This window comes from Mesocricetus auratus, unplaced genomic scaffold (assembly GCF_017639785.1).
Source record: "Mesocricetus auratus isolate SY011 unplaced genomic scaffold, BCM_Maur_2.0 Super-Scaffold_100025, whole genome shotgun sequence".
Lineage (NCBI taxonomy): Eukaryota > Metazoa > Chordata > Mammalia > Rodentia > Cricetidae > Mesocricetus > Mesocricetus auratus.
In genome coordinates this window covers 21,807,306-21,823,004 of record NW_024429206.1, presented here as the reverse complement: position 1 = coordinate 21,823,004, position 15,699 = coordinate 21,807,306, and the positions used below count along the sequence as shown (strand labels likewise).

General features: G+C 48.1%; 1 protein-coding gene and 1 long non-coding RNA gene across 5 annotated transcripts in view; one reads left to right on the top strand and one right to left on the bottom strand.

The window, feature by feature from the left end:
* Positions 1 to 15,699, top strand: part of Auts2 (activator of transcription and developmental regulator AUTS2) — a 1,041,919-nt gene that overhangs the window by 907,665 nt on the left and 118,555 nt on the right. The gene's annotated exons all lie outside the window — the stretch shown is intronic.
* Positions 4,534 to 5,756, bottom strand: LOC110342797. The gene is made up of 3 exons (XR_002384962.1): positions 5,656 to 5,756; positions 5,414 to 5,517; positions 4,534 to 4,580 (listed from the first exon to the last, which is right to left on the bottom strand). It is a non-coding gene; the product is annotated as an uncharacterized LOC110342797 (long non-coding RNA).

The following is a 15,699-nucleotide window of genomic DNA, read 5'->3' as shown; positions in this document are numbered from 1 at the left end:
TGCCTCTCTCTCTGTCTCTCTCTCTGTCTCTCTCTCTCTCTCTCTCTCTCTCACACACACACACACACACACACACGCGCGCGCGCGCAAAACAAATAAATACAATTTGAAAATTAAAACAAGGACGCTGGGCTGTAGCTCATTTAGTAGCGTACCTGGCACGGCATGTATGCATGAGACCCTGGCTTCTATCCTCAGCCCCACATAAGTGGAGTATGGTGGTGTACATGTGTAATACCAGCATTTAGAAAGCAGAGGCTGAAGGATCAGGAGTTCAAGGTCATGCTTAGCTACATAAGGAATTTGAGGCTAGGCTGGGCATCATGATGCCCCGTCTAAAATTAATAATTAACAGTAATAAAAAATACAATAGAGTGTCATAAAAATAGAACAGAGAGGGGGAAAGGCTATATGCTTTGCTGGTAGCTGCTAAAGACTCCCCAGGGACTGCCACAGGCCACCACCTTGGTTCTCTGAACTGGGGTGACACATTTCAGATGGCAGTGGTTAGTGGCTGCTGGTGTTCCCGACCATGCGTGTCAACCCCAGGCTTCCCCACAGTCACTTTTCTTCACCGTCAGTCTCTCTGTCCCACCAGCCCTCCCTAACTCCAAATGTTCCAGGCATTTTTCCCAAGCTGTAGCTCTATTATTTCGGATGGAAAACAGTCCTCTAGCTTTTGATCTCATGCTTAAATAAAAATGTCCTCCCGTTCTCCGTGATATATTTGCTTATCGGATTTATTTAATGAAATATGGATTTATGCCATAAATATTGGAGTTGGTGTCGTCCATATTTCAATTAATGGATCATTTATATGTCATGCTAACTTTGTAATTACCGAAATGTAGAAATATAGCGGAGTGAAATGAATCTCTGATCTCCTTTACATTCCGCCCCCATCCAAGGTGTCGAGGAGAAGAGGAAGATTTAATGTGAGGTTTCCTAAAGAAAGGGCAGGGGACTCCGAGAAGCAGGCTCCTCCTGCAAAGCTGGTGGAGATTTGAATTGCACTGTGAATTCCAACCTCTCCTCAGTGTCCAGAGAGAGCAGAAAGTGAGAGCCTGGCCAGAGGGCCTGGCCGTCAATCTACCTCCAGGCCTTCGTGTGATCATCATTTTTGTCTCGGTCATAAAGCACAAGCTATTTTCCCTTTTGCCAAATCTCAGGCCTAAATGGCTCTAAATATACATGAATATAGATTTCTCGCTGAGCCCTGCTGCCAGGAATTCGCTAGAAACCCTCACCTGACCTAGGAGGCAGAAGATGTATTCTCCATCCCCCGTGAACCAACAGCCTGTCACTTGGCTTCATCTTTGGCAGAGGGTTCTGCCCTGGATGGTACCCTGGTGAACTCTCTCTCTCCTCTCTCTGTCTCTCATGCCCGCTAGTTGCTAACCAGAGAAATCTGGCAAGAGGTGCCCAGACAGTGACTCTAACTCACATATATAATTCTATCGGAATACATCCAAGGGTGGGGGAGAATCATTGTTCTCCCAACTAGCTGAGCCAAAGCGCGAGCAGAAAACACTAAAGTCAGCCGTGCCTTTGAGCTGCCTCTAACAGCGCCCTTTGGAGACCCATTTCATACAAAATTTGAAGCCTGTGTTTATTGCCCATTAAAGCAACCTTTATTTTATGGCAAATGTTGCAGTAATTGCCTTTTACGAAGAGCACTTTGTAACACACATGCACAGTTGAAAGAAAACCACTCTGGTATTGTCTATCGGGACGTAATGGCGCAATTAATTTTACTCCATCTGTTCCTGAGACTTTAAAGGAAAATGGATTTTTTTTTGAGCGCACTTTAATGAAGAAGATAAAGCGGCCCGGCTGGTGTCCCACAGGCTCTGCGCAGTAAGTTCAGATTATTGCTCAGTCTGTCAGAATGGGCCGCTTCCCTCAGCAGCCGACACAGCCAGCAACCCGCTCTGGCCCCTCGCCGCGCCATTCCCGATGACAAACTGCCAGCCAGCTCCCACAAAAGCACGATTAAAATGTCAGCACAGGATGACGAAGGGGCCAAGAGGGTCCTCGGAGACAAACTGTGTTCAGTATGAGTTAATACTTTACAGCAGGGCTGGGGCCCAGCTTGCTTGCTGCCTGCTCTCAGGCTGTTGGCTCGCCTCACAGACGATGAAAGGGGCAGGGCTGGCGACTCGGTGGCAGGAAGGATGTGCCCTGCGTGTGTTTGTGTGGCTGATATGTGTGTGACATTTTGGAAAGGATGCCTGTGAGGTTCTTAGGCCACTGGATTTGGATTCCCCCCAGTGGGTTCTTAGCTACGATAAAGGGGTTGCCAGGAAGGACCCTGTTGTCACAGGCTTTGTCTTAGATGTCCTTAGCATCCTTTCAGAGACCACGAGGGCTACTGTGGAGATTCCCAAGAAGGAAGCCACTCATCACAGAGAGATGTGTATTCAATGGATACAGTTGCTGTCACCTTGGATCCCCTGTCCTAAAGTCTCAGAATATGTAGCTAAGGCAAGCAAAGGTCCAACAGCACAACTGTGGTTTTGTTTTGTTTTAACACAGGGGCACATGTATCCTTGGCTAGCCCCAAATTTGCTATGTAGCTGAGGATGACCTTGAACTTCTAATCCCCCCTGCAACACCAGGCCCAGGTTATATGCTCCTAGGAACCAAAGCCAGGGCTTCATGGATGCTAAGCACACACTATACCAGTGGAGCTGGAGCCTCAGCCCAGCACAATGTCTTCTTGTATTAGCCTACTAGCAATCTCAGGCCAGAGTCTACTAACCTGACAAAGAGTGGACAAGCCAAGCAAGCTACATCTTTCCCCCTGTCTCCCTCACTCCAGCTGTGTGCCCAGGAGGAAGTGATGAAAAGGCCAGGGATTTACATCTCTGGCCTCCTGCAGAGACCTGGTCTGCCATCCTAGCCAGGCAGCAGGTGTGAGCTGCTGCCATTGTCCCTAATGGTTATTACCAGCAATAAGCAGGACAAATGTGAGGTCATCTCTCCCGCTGGCAGGTCAGAGGGGGATGGATGGAAAGCCCCTTGGAGACTAAGAAATGAGATGGTCAGTATCCATGGCGGAAGTGTCTCCAAGGCCAGGCTCCAGCCGATGCTAGAAAAGAGCAGAGGGGAGGGGCGGAGGAAGGGAAGACTTCTCTCAGTCAGTGTGATTCCAGATGTCCACTCCTACTCCAGAACAGTCGGGGGCAGCCATTGTTAGTGGGGAAGCAAACCAGTGCACGGTACCATTCGAGTAACAGCAGGAAGGGAGGAGCCCCCCCCCCCCGTACAGGACTGCTGAGGTTAGGGAGGAGTTGCTTTCCTCGTGGTCCATCACTACGGGCCCAAAGCTTCACATGCTGGTTTCTAATTAAACTCATTCACTCATTCATCGGGGGAGGCTGTTAAGGGAGGACTTCCAGGCTTCCTAACACCGCTCTCTGACCTCCTTGCTGCTTTCTCCCACTCTTGTCTTGTGACTGCTTCTCTGATGGGGAGGGAACCTCCCACAGTTGACTCCCGTTAGTCCTTCAGTCCCCCTCCCTCCCTCTTGTCATGATTCTAGCTCCGTCAGGCCTCTCCTCCTGTCTTCCCCCTCCAGATTTCTGTCAACCCATCTCTGAGCCCTTCTGCCTTTTTATGGCTCTGGAAGGTTCTTCCTCCTGCCCTTTCTAGGCACCAGTTTCCCTGCCTTGAACATCACGTGGCCCCACCCGTAATGGAATTCTAATGGTCGCAGTTGGCTTTTAGGGCACAAACAGATTTCTTTGGGCTACCAGGGACACAGCAGCCTTACTGATAACCTGAAACATCACCCTCACGGAGCAGCCAGTGGTTCGCTTACCCCTTCAGGGAGGTTTCAGGGGCACCTTTAAGTCACATGCAGTATAAGGTCACTGGGAGGAAAGACAGACAAGGGTGACTTACTCCTGCGCCCCTGTAGAAGCCCAGCAAGTGCCCTAGGAGACAAGGAATGGGTGAGCTCCTGCTCTCTTCTGCTTGCACTTCCTCAACAGCTACACAGGTGTTGCTCCCCTGCCAGCCTCCTGTCTCCAACCGCCACAAAGGTTCCTGGTTTTCTATCTGCCCATCCCACTTAGGAGGAATTCTGCTCTCTTTATCCTATTTTAGAGATTTGTTTATTTTACTGTGTGCCTATGTCTGTGTGCACACGCGTGCCGTGCCTACAAAAGCCAGAAGAGGGTGTAGCATCAGATCTACTGAGCTGCCCAGTGTGGGTACTGGGCATGTGATTCCAAACTTGGGCCTTCTGCAAGAACAGCAAGCACTCTTAACTGCTGAGCCATCTCTCTAGCCCCTCGAGAGAAGTCTTTTGAATTGATGCTATTTTAATAATCCAAATGGTAGGCATTCGTTTTAGCAACGTTATAGAATGCAGAAGATAGGGTTGTACTTACTATATAGTACTACCCACAATCCAGAGCCCTCAGGAGCTAAGAAGAAGGAGGCATTGTGAAAAGAGGATGATTTCCCCAAGCGGGGCTGCTTACTTACAGAGGTGGTATGGCAGGGGGATATAAACTTTGGATTTGGAGCTTCGGGTTAGACAGATGAACTCTGAAACCACAGTGTCTTAACTGCTGATGACACAAGGGACAAATTCAGGGTCTTCGTTAACTCCAGGAGAAGACACTTTGCCCTCCCTTTTCTCTTTGCCCATCACCATGTCCTGAGAAGCATGCGGGCAGATTTTATTCCCACGGGGAGATGTGGAATGGGGAGTCATGGGACCTGTAACCCCCGTTCTTTTCTGCAAGACTCCAGAGTTGAAGCAACAGGCACAGAGATCTCTTGAATATTTCCCCAGTATGCAAGAGAACCACACACTTATTATGTGGACTTTTTTTCTCTCGTTTTAAAGTGTGTAGGGGGGAGAGGGAGCACTTGGAGGGACTAGAAGATGTTGGATATTTGGGAGTTGGAGTTACAGGTCTTGTGGACCACCTGACATGGGTGCAGGGAGTCTAACTCCAGTCCTCATGATTGAATAGTAAACACTCTTAACCACTAGGCCATTATTTCTCAACTTGTGGGTCATGACCCCTTTGGGGTCAAATTACCCTTTCACAGGGGGTCACCTAAGACCATCAGAAAACACATATTTACATTACGGATTCCTAACAATAGCGAAATTACAGTTTTAAAGTAGCAATGAAAACAATTTTAGAGGAACAGTAGTAAAGGGTCACAGCATTAGGAAGGTTGAGAACCACTGCTCTAAGCCATCTCTCCAGCCCTCATTATACGGAGTCTCTATCCTCCTCCCCAAGCCCCAAGTAGCAGCAAGCCTTAATGACTGGGGAGATGGCTCTATCCGTGAAGTGCCTGCTACACAAGCTTGAGGAGCTGAGTCCAGAGCCCCAGCACCCATGTGCAAAGCCGGGGAAGTCAGGGGGCGGGGGTCATTGCATACCTGTAATATCAGTGTTGGGGAGGCAGAGACAGGAGGGTCCTTAGGATTTGTTGGCCAGCCAATCTACCCAAATTGAAGAGTTTCAGATCAGTGAGAGATGCCATCTAAATAAATAAAAGTAGAAGATGAACCAGGAGGAAAACCCCTGTTGACTTCCGATATCCACATGCATGCTTACACACACACACAAACACACACACACACACACACACACACACGCACGCACGCACACACGCACGTACACGGATGCTCTTACACTCCAAAATGACCCTCAAACCGAATAACTCCATGGCTTTTGAAGGTACTGCATCATAAAAGCAGCTTCCCATGACTCCCTCAAGCAGTAAACCCCAGCTTGGGCACTGGGAGACGCAGCTCTCGGTCTTTAATGGAGCACAGCTGAGGCAAGTTGAAAAGGGGGAGGACTGTAAACTTCAGAGCAGGCCTCACCAATGCCGCCCACCCTGGCAGAATGATTCAAGGGGCTCCAAACTTTGCCTCATCAAGTCAGAGAATTCTGTGCAAATGAACTTTTCAAGAATTATGCCGCCGTTGGCATTACAGTATTACACGCACGCCCGTTCCCGATCACTCACTGGAACTTATTTTGTAGTTAACCTCCGTAAAGGACTGCACAAGCGAGCCCAGGCCTGTCACACACACGTTATTTAGAAGCCCTTATTATTATTTTATTGCTAGTCCTTGACAGCTGAGGAAAAGCCAAGCGCTTTAATCTTTTTTTTTCCCTCTCCCCCTTTAGTTTACAGTGTAAGAGCTCTGTGTAAGATGGATTTGATTAATATGTAACAGAGATGCAATTCTCGGTAAAATGTGCTGTACGTTAGCACCCTGGAAAACAAACTGCATCACAATGGCTTAAATCTCAGTCCATTGTATTATATAGACATCATAAATAATAGAGAGCAGGCAGATATTGCTGCCGGCTTCATCTGCATAACACATCTGAGCTCTCCATAATGCGTTCAGCTTGTCACTTTTAGTGCAGAAAAGAAGCCGTAAAGCTAACAGCTGACTAACACACATCAGCCCTTCTTCTCCTTCCAGGGGGGGCGAATGCTCATTAAGACATCTTAGCCCTGACTTTTAAAATCCATAACTCTTACAAATGTAAAAAAGTTGCCACGAAAGATTAAGCGCATAATATATGTCAAAGGATAATTTTTTTCGTGCCTCTTCTCCACCACCAACCAGCACTCCCTGCCACCACCGCCGCCACCGCCATCACTGCCACACCAAAAGCCTCCCTTCTTTTATATAGCCCTCACACTAAAGGAAAGAAAATATAAGATGCCCAAGTTTCGGATAAAACCAGATGAAATATCATGCTCATGACTTGAGTAAAGGGTAATAATTTTTTTTTTAAGAAAGGATCTCTCTTGTTGCCTGTGCTAGGCCTCAAATCACTAAGCAGTGGAGGATGACCTTGAACTCCTGAGCCTTCTGCCTTCAGCCCGTTTCCCCAGTTGTAGAATTAGAAGCAGGCACTGCCACACATGGTTTATACTGGGGACAGAACCTAGTCTTTGTGCACACCGGGCAGGCACTCTGCCAGCTGAGCTACATCCACAGCCCCTTTGTTTAAGAAAGAAAGAGGAAAGTAAAAAGATAAAAAATAATGTTATGTTTTATTTATGTGTTATGCCTAAAAGACAAGTCGAGGGAGTCAGTTCTTTCTACCATGTGGGGCTAGCCTCAAGCTCAGTATGTAGCCCAGGCTGGCCTTAAGCTCCTGGTTCTCCTGCCTTCAATTCTGAGCGCTACCTAGCTTGGTAGAGGGTTTCAAGTGACCCCCAGAGGACTGCCGCCTCTTCCTCCTCTGTGTCTAGCCGGATATCGGTCCTCCCAATTCTACCTTTCACACAGGCCGCAGAGTCAGCCGGGGCTACTTGAAATGGTCTGTTTTTCTGTTGGAAACCAGGAGGAAGGAAGCCTCCGTCCCTTTCCTGATAGGCCCAGGTCTGCCTCCCTTGGGGCATCTGAGTGCTCCTCTGATTACCTTTCCTGAGACTTGGTGTGTATGTCTGTGAGCATGAATGGTGGTCACGGGGGAGTATATTTGTCTACACGTGCATATGCAGGCCAGAGGCCAACATCAAGTGTTGTCTTCAGTAGCTTTCCAGTAGCTGCCTTTGAGACAGTCTCTCACTGAACCAGGAGCTCACCAGTTTTGCTAGTCTCTCTGGCCAGCAAACCTTAAGAGTCTTCTGCACCCCTCCCTGCTCACAGCACTGAGGTTAAAGGCATACAGCTTTTTACAGAGGTCCTGGGGATCCAAACTTGGGTCCTCTTTGCATTGAAAGCATTTTTTTTGTTTTTTGTTTTTTGTTTTGTTTTGCTCATTGAGCCATCTCCCCTGCCCCCCATTTCATAGGTTTTTAGAGAAAAAAATGGGAAACATTATAGCACGTCATTTTGTGTGATGAGGGTGAGGTGTTTTAAGGGATCAAGACTGTCAGACAGGCAAGAAGAAAGCATATTTGTAGTTCTAATGGAGGGGGCAGATTGCATTCCCTGGGGGTGTTTGGGAGTGTCTGGGGGAGCAGTGTGGTCTCTTTCTTGTGGAGACTAAGATGCAGACAGTTTATGGATGTATTTCTCTCATGACATTCATCTCTCTCTCTTTTTTTTTAAATGCTTTACCGGTCTGGAAGATGGCTCAGTGGGCAAAGCATTTGCCACACAAACATGAGGACCAGAGTTTGGATTCCCAGAGCTTGTGTAAAAAGCCACCAGGCATGGCAATGGGAGATACTTGACAATGACTTCTGGTTCTGTATACAAACACACACACATACACAGAGGCACATGCATACACACACACACAGAGGCACATACATACACACACACACACACACACACACACACACACACACACACCACTTTAAAAACAGGTTTACAGTGCTTGTTTAAAAAGGAAAAAAAATGGCTGACGGCAGCCCGAAGGTAGAAGGCAAGCTGGTCCTGAGATGGGAAGCTTTTCCTAGCACTTACAACTCCTCCCAAGGGAGAGACTTTAGCACTCCCAATACTTGACTCATTTAGTATGAGTTGAACCAACTTCTGAAAAGCAAACTTACAGGAAGGGGGGAAAAAAAAAAAGAAATTGCCCTAACCACCCTGTATAAGGTAGGGGATTGGCAAGCCAACACAAGTTGGAAGTCAACTCAGAAGTCCCATGATGCACTGGGGTGGAACACTGTTTACTTATAAAGAGTGTGTGGTGTGGTGTGGTGTGGTGTGTGTGTGTGTGTGTGTGTGTGTGTGTGTGTGTGTGTGTGTGTGTGTAATTGTATGTGTGATACCAACCAACCTAGACACAGGGGCTTTCATTGTGACCAGTGGTGCTTGTGGGTGAGGACTCAAAGAAGCCTTGCTTCCCTCCAAGAGGAGTGTGGGCCTGGAACAGTGGGACATTTTTTCCACCAGTTACAATGACAGTTTGTTTTTGGAGAAACTTGCCATTAAACTCCAGTGTGGGCTGCCTCCCTGTAAGCTTGACTTTTGGTTGGTGTCCCCCTGGCTGGGCCTTCCAAAAGCCCAGGTTCTGACTGTGGAGCCCAAGTTTTACTGCTGATTCTTAACATAATCTTTTTTTATTTACGTTCATTTTATTTGTAACGGAGGGAGCTCTTGTGCCTGGGTGCGTGAGTGGAAGTCAGAAGACAGCTTGCATGTGTTGGTTCTCAAACTGCAACGTGTGAGTTCCGGGGATCAAACTCTGGCCATAAGGATTAGCGGCAACTCTCCCTTACCTGATGAGCAGCCTCACCAGCTCATCTGGCTATGTTCTTGCTGTAGCTTATATATACTCTCTTCTTCCAGCCCCCGCTGGCCTTTCTGGTCTAACCCCCAGCACATTCTATAGCCAGCCCCGCCATGACTCCAGCTGCACTACTCCATTCGATGTTTCCAGGCACACCCGGGGATCTGCCATCTCCATGAAGTTGCTTCCATGATACTGGATGCTGTTTAGCTCCAAAATGTGAAGTCTCACCCTTGTCTTTTGGGGTGTCTCTTGGGCCTCAGCAGTTCTTGAATACTTACCACGCCTGTGCTTAGAGTTCCTCTCCTTCGTGAAAGTCTTACTATTTCTTGAACGCTTGTCCACCAGGGAAGTCTGCTGCTTCTCCTTGCCACTGACTATACCGTGCATAGCAAACTGTGCGTTCTCCCAGCTAAGTGCTAGCCAGGCTGGACCCTGCTTAACTTGTGGGACATGCCCCAGCACATCCACGGGCTGCAGACCATAACAAGTCATCTTTGAGATGTCTAAGGTAGATTGATTGCTTTTCTCATAGATAGGACTGAATACATCACAGGAGCTGGTTAAGGGATGGCAAGGTGGCTCAGGGGTTAAGGGTACTTGTTGCCGAGTCTGAAGACCTAAGTTTGATCCCTGGAGCTCCCGGGGTAGGAGAGAACTGATTCTCAAAGACTGTCCTTTGCCTTTCGCATACATACATGCAGTGGCACACACGTGCTCACACATGTCCCCACAAAAAAATGGGGCTGGGCAGTATTTTGTTTTGTTCTTCAGCCTCACATTTTGTTTTGTTTTGTTTTGTTTTTGTTTTACGAGACAGGGTTTCTCTGCATTGTTTTGGAGGCTGTCAGTCCAGCCCAGCCTCAAACTCACAGAGATCCGCCTGCCTCTGCCTCCCGAGTGCTGGGATTAAAGGCGTGTGCCACCACCACCCGGCTTCAGCCTCACTTTCTCTCAGCTGAGCTATCTTGGCACCACGCTTCGCAACTGGAGGCAGAGAGGATTTATTTTGGCGTGAGGTCTGAGAGGATCGGGGTAAAGAAACTTGGCAGCAGGAGCAGGAGGCTAGCTGGTTGCGTTGCATCCCCCAGTAAGGAGGCAGAATGAACAGGGAGTGGGGCCAGGCACACCTCCGGTGACCCCTTCTACTGCAAGGCTCTGCCTCCCCAAGATCTCACAACCTCCCTGAACAGCACCGTCAGCTGGGGTTCACACACACACACACACACACACACACACACACACACACACACACACACACCACTCAAACCACTATAGAAGGTCACCCTCAACCCTCTCTAAGAGACAAACAGGCCTGCGGCAGCATTCTTCCATCGGGCACTGTGTGCACCTCTAACAATTTCTCTAAAGTCTATCCTAGGAGATATTTCCGAGCTGTAAAATAGATACATATTGGTTTCTGTGAACATTGTGGGTTGCTTTTAATTGTCAATAATTTTGCCACCACATTGCCATGTACAACAGAGCTCATCTCTACGTGTTCCTGCCCACGCTTGCTATGGCCCACCTTTAAAAAAAGAGATTTGTCTTTATTTCTAATCATATATATGCATAAGGATGAGTGAGTTAGCACACATGGGTGCAGTGGCCTTGGAGGCTAAAAGAGTGTGTAGGATCCCAGGGAGCTGTATTTCCAGAAGGTTGTGGGTCACCTGGCATGAGAACTCTGAACTGAACTTGAGTCCTCTGCAAAACTAGAGTTTCTGATTTCTTGTTTGTCTGTGGACTGTTTGCTTACTTGTTACTTGGTTTGCTTTGGTATAATGAACAACAAGCAGGTCATTGGGTATTTTTAGACTCAAACATTTTCTAACCCGTCACCCACTGGTGTCTGTAGTGACTTTTGTTAAGAGAGCTGGACTTTTGCTACTGTGAAACACACACATTTTCTCTTTATTTCTCTTGTCACTCTTACTTCTTCTTTGACACAGGGCTCATGTGGTCCAGGCTACCCATGAACTAGAATTCTCCGTGCAGTCAAAGATGATCTTGAACCCCTGGCTCTCCTGGTTCTCCTGCCTTCTTCACCTTCCTTGAGTGTTAGGATCACAGGTGTGCACCAGTCCACCGTTTATGCTGTGCAAGAGATCAAACCCAGAGCGTTCTGTGTTAGGCAAGTGCTATCCCGACCGAGCCTCTTTTCCTGTCCTGGGTTTCCTTGTTTTTCAGTGGAATCACTGATGTCCTAAGCCAGGATAATAGGGATTACTCTAGGCAGCCCAGGGAAACTCAAGGAAGTCAGTCAGCTATAAAAATATGACAGGATGTATCATCTTGGCTCTGTCTTCCCCGGTCCTGCACAAACCCTTTCCTGTATTCTTACAGTCACAGCGGCCAAAAACTAAGCAAAACAGCAGCCATTTGCAATGTCGAGAAACTCTCAAGGCTCCCCTCTGTAGGTGCCATCTGTTGTACTTCTCCAAAAGTGGGCCCAGCCTACCCTCCCTGTCTCAAAACAGCCTCAGCCAAGCATGCTGGCTCACACCTGTCATCCCAGCACTCCAGAGGTAGAAGCAGGAGGACCAAGAGTTCGAGGTCATCCTCAGGTATATATGGAATTTGAACCTAGCGTGGCCTACAAGAGACTCTGGGGAAAAAAAAACAGATTAAAATAAAAAGTCATCCTCCTCTTCCTCATTGTAGAAGTATTACATAACCTTTGAGACCTATCTCCTTTGTGTTTTCCTCTCCTTACTCAGTTTTGCATACTAGCAAATGCTCCATAGACCTTGATAGAAAGGCATTTCTCTTGCCCCATGGTCTTCTCTTTGAGACCCTCTGCTCGAGGCTTCAGTAATAACTAATGGAAGCAGTTAAGATGAGGACCAAAATGGTTTGATTTGAGGCCAGGCTGTACTATGTGAGAGTCTGTCATGGGCTGGGCGTATGGCTCAGCTAATAGAATGTTTGTCTAGCTTGCACAAGGCCTTAGGTACCATCCCCAGCACCTCGTAAAACAGACATGATGACTTATGCCTGTAACCCCAGCACTCACTCAGAAAGTAGAGGCCAGAGAATCCAAAGTTCAAGGCCCTTGGCTACATGGGGAATTTGAGGCTAACCTGGGCTACGTGAAACCTTGTCTCAGTATAACAAAAACAAATGGAAAAGGGAGTACTCGTCCCCTTTCTGTTCTTCTATCCACCCAGCTCACTCCCTGCACTGTGACCAGGATAATTGAGTTGGAAGTAGCATCAGTGTTTCTTCATCTTCCTTCAGGCTCACACGCGCGTTCCTCACCCAAAGGGGAGAGAGATTAATTGAGGTCTTTTATCTTCCATTCAAATGAGGCTTTCCTGCGAATTGCTCCCACCCTCCCAGCCCCATCAGCTCCCCTAACCTCCCCACACTCATTAGGAGCTGAACCTGCCATGAAGACAGCACCCCCACCCCCATCTCTGCGGAGCCACAGCATCCCCCAGGACCCTCATCCCCTCCCCGGATATCTCTAACCTGGCATCACCCTCAGTCCAAGGGTGAAACATCATTGGGGGGAGCCAAGCAGATCCAACCGGAAGCTGGTCCCTCAACTCAACCCTCCGCACTCTGCCAGATGGCCTGGTGCAGCAAGCCTTCTTTCAGAATTAATAACTCGCCCTCTGGAGGGCCAGCTCCAGCCAGCCAGCCTTTACAGCTCTCCAGCTAAGTGTATCCCCCTCCCTGCCGTGTCTTTGGGCTGCTGTGTTCAGGGCAGACTTCAGGCGTGAGAGCTGCCTCCTCTCCCCCCGTATTTCCCCTTGCCTTTGGCTTCTGACGGTGCGGCTTTTAATCTAGAAATTATGGTAAGCTGTATGTGCATTTTGAGAGTATATCATTGCAGCATTTAATTAACAGTTATTAGTGTTAGCGTACTGCGCTGTATTCTATGTCACAAGTCATCAATTCTCCCAGAGCAGTTATAGCAATTAAGAACTCCATCATACCTTCTGTATAGTCATTTGGTAGTTTTCCAGATCTTTTCAAAACTGGAAATTACTAATCAAATCATTTCTGCTCTGTGCCTCGATATCGTTTATTCCATTCCTAATGATGTGCGACTTTTCCCCCCTCTCTCTCTCCTCTCTCTCTCTCTTTCTCTCTTTCTCTCCTCCTTTGGCCGTTAACAGAGGCATCCGTGCGTGAGTCTAACCCATTTCACACTGCCGTCATGCTTTGGCGAGGCGATAATGAACTTGCAGGAGGAAATGCAGGCACTGCTTCTCTCTGAGCAGAGTACCGTCCTGCCTTTCCTGCTACTGGGTGATTGAATTGTTGGAAACTGGAAAAAAACAGAGCCGCAGACCTACAAACCTGATTTTGCCTGTTGCCGTAGACGCCTCAGAGGAGATTCAAGTCAGAGCTCAGTATCACTCCTAACTGGCCAATCTGTCATGCGCCTAAATGGTCATTAATTACTTGGGTTGTGGCAGGGGTCAGGGGGTGGGGGATGGGATCCTAGCCTTGTCGTGGGCAACCCTTATTAGAGAGGTAATGATGGAGAAGCCTAGCAGGGTCTCACCAAAAAAGGCCCCAATAAAATAATCTCATAGGGTAAAGTTTGTTGAGAATACCCCTGAACTGGCTATCACATATCCTGAGCTTGACCTACGTGAGGACACCTTACTTACTTCTTAGGTCACCTGAATGGTCCTGAGTCAACATCAGGGATAATCCGATGGCAAGGTTTGATAGAAAAGCCCCTGGCTAGGATGCAGGGATGTGCAGAGTGTAAATGGGAAAGAGCCATCTTGCTGCTCCCCCAGAGATCCTTTTTCCACATCCAGGAACACTGCCCCAGAAGCATCCCCCAATGGCTGAATCACCGCTATTTGTGCGGCAACGAGCAGACTGGGCCACAGACAGCTGCAGGCAAGATTGACTTCGCTGTAGTGCCAGGAGGCCTCTGCTGGTGAAGGGCTGGAGCCAGGGCCAGGCCAGCCAGCTCACAGGCAGTTGGCTAGTCTGCTCAGACCTTGCCAGACCCCTATCTCTGCCCATGTTGGCTCCCGCCTGCCTTGGCTCCATCAGACCACCAACCAGGCTGCTGTGTGGTTTCGCAAGAACTGATGATCCAGCCCCTTCTGTGTCGGGCTGAACAGCAGCTGGTTAGCCAGGCCAAGCCCTGCCCAGGCATCATGAGTCAGACTCGACCTGCAGACAGGCCGTTTACTTCTGCTCGTATTTGACTTGTGCTGACTATGCATGTGTAAACAGAAATCTAAGGTCAAATAGCCGTCCCGCCCCCAGCATCCCTTTGTACTTGAAGGCAGAGAACGGTGCTCCCTTTTCCTGTACTTGAAGGCAGAGAACGGTGCTCCCTTTTCCTGTACTTGAAGACAGAGAACGGTGCTCCCTTTTCCGTCCCGTGTAACAGTAACACATGTAGAAGTGCTTGGTAGCCCTGCGGACTGGAGGTGTCCAGCTGGGATGGGAAACCGAGGTGCTCCTCAGATCATTTGTGCTGTGATCCTTCTAATAGCCCAGGGAAGGCAACCACGGGAAACCATTCTGGTTCTCCCTCTGCTCAGGCATCATATCATGCTCTGTGAAATATAACATAGCCCAGAAAAACGTGGCAGCCTCTGCCATCGAGGAATTATTTTAAAAATGGGAGATGACTCAGTGATTTAGAGCATTGTTACTCTTGCAGAGGACCCAGGTTCAACTTCCAGTGCCCACATGATGGCTCACAGGCATCTGGAACTCTAGTTCTAGAATATTCACACCCTCTTCTGACCACTGTGGGCACCAAACTGTGGGCACCAAACATGTATGTGGTATGTATACATACATGCCAGAAAAATACTCATATATATATATACATATATATATATTTTAAAAAATGATGGTCAAGCCAGGTGCATCCTTGTCATCCCAGGACTGGGAAGATGAGACAGGAAAATCCCTGGAACTTGCTAGCAAACCTTCTTGGGGAGTTACAGTTCAGTGAGAGACCATTTAAAAAATAAATAATGTGGGTGGATCCTGAGGAATGAAACCTATTGCTGTCTTCTGATGAACACACACACACACACACACACACACACACACACACATGTGCGCACACACACACACATGCACATATGTAAACCCACACACTGCACCTATGCACACACACCCAAATGATCCTGGTCTTGGTAATATCTCCCTTGATCTCCTCACAAACTTCAAAGAAGGCGGCTGGGGCTCCACATAGTTTTTCTTCTCTGTGGTGTCTTGTTGGGACTCTCAGGTTGGTAGCCAGGGAGAATAGTAATTCGGAGCGAATCATGCTTCTTTGCATTGTCACATTGCCACACCCCTCCCACCACAGTTTAGTAGCATGCAAGCTAGAAGGGGTTAGGACTGTGCTCACACACATTAAGAAACAAATACAGACTTCTGCTTAGAATACAGATCATTCTAAAGCCCTCAGCTACAGAGTTATGGAAAACCCAGGCTCTAAGAAATCCAGTGTATTTATCCCAGTTCAAGGCCACTGACTCACCGAGGATAGCCACCC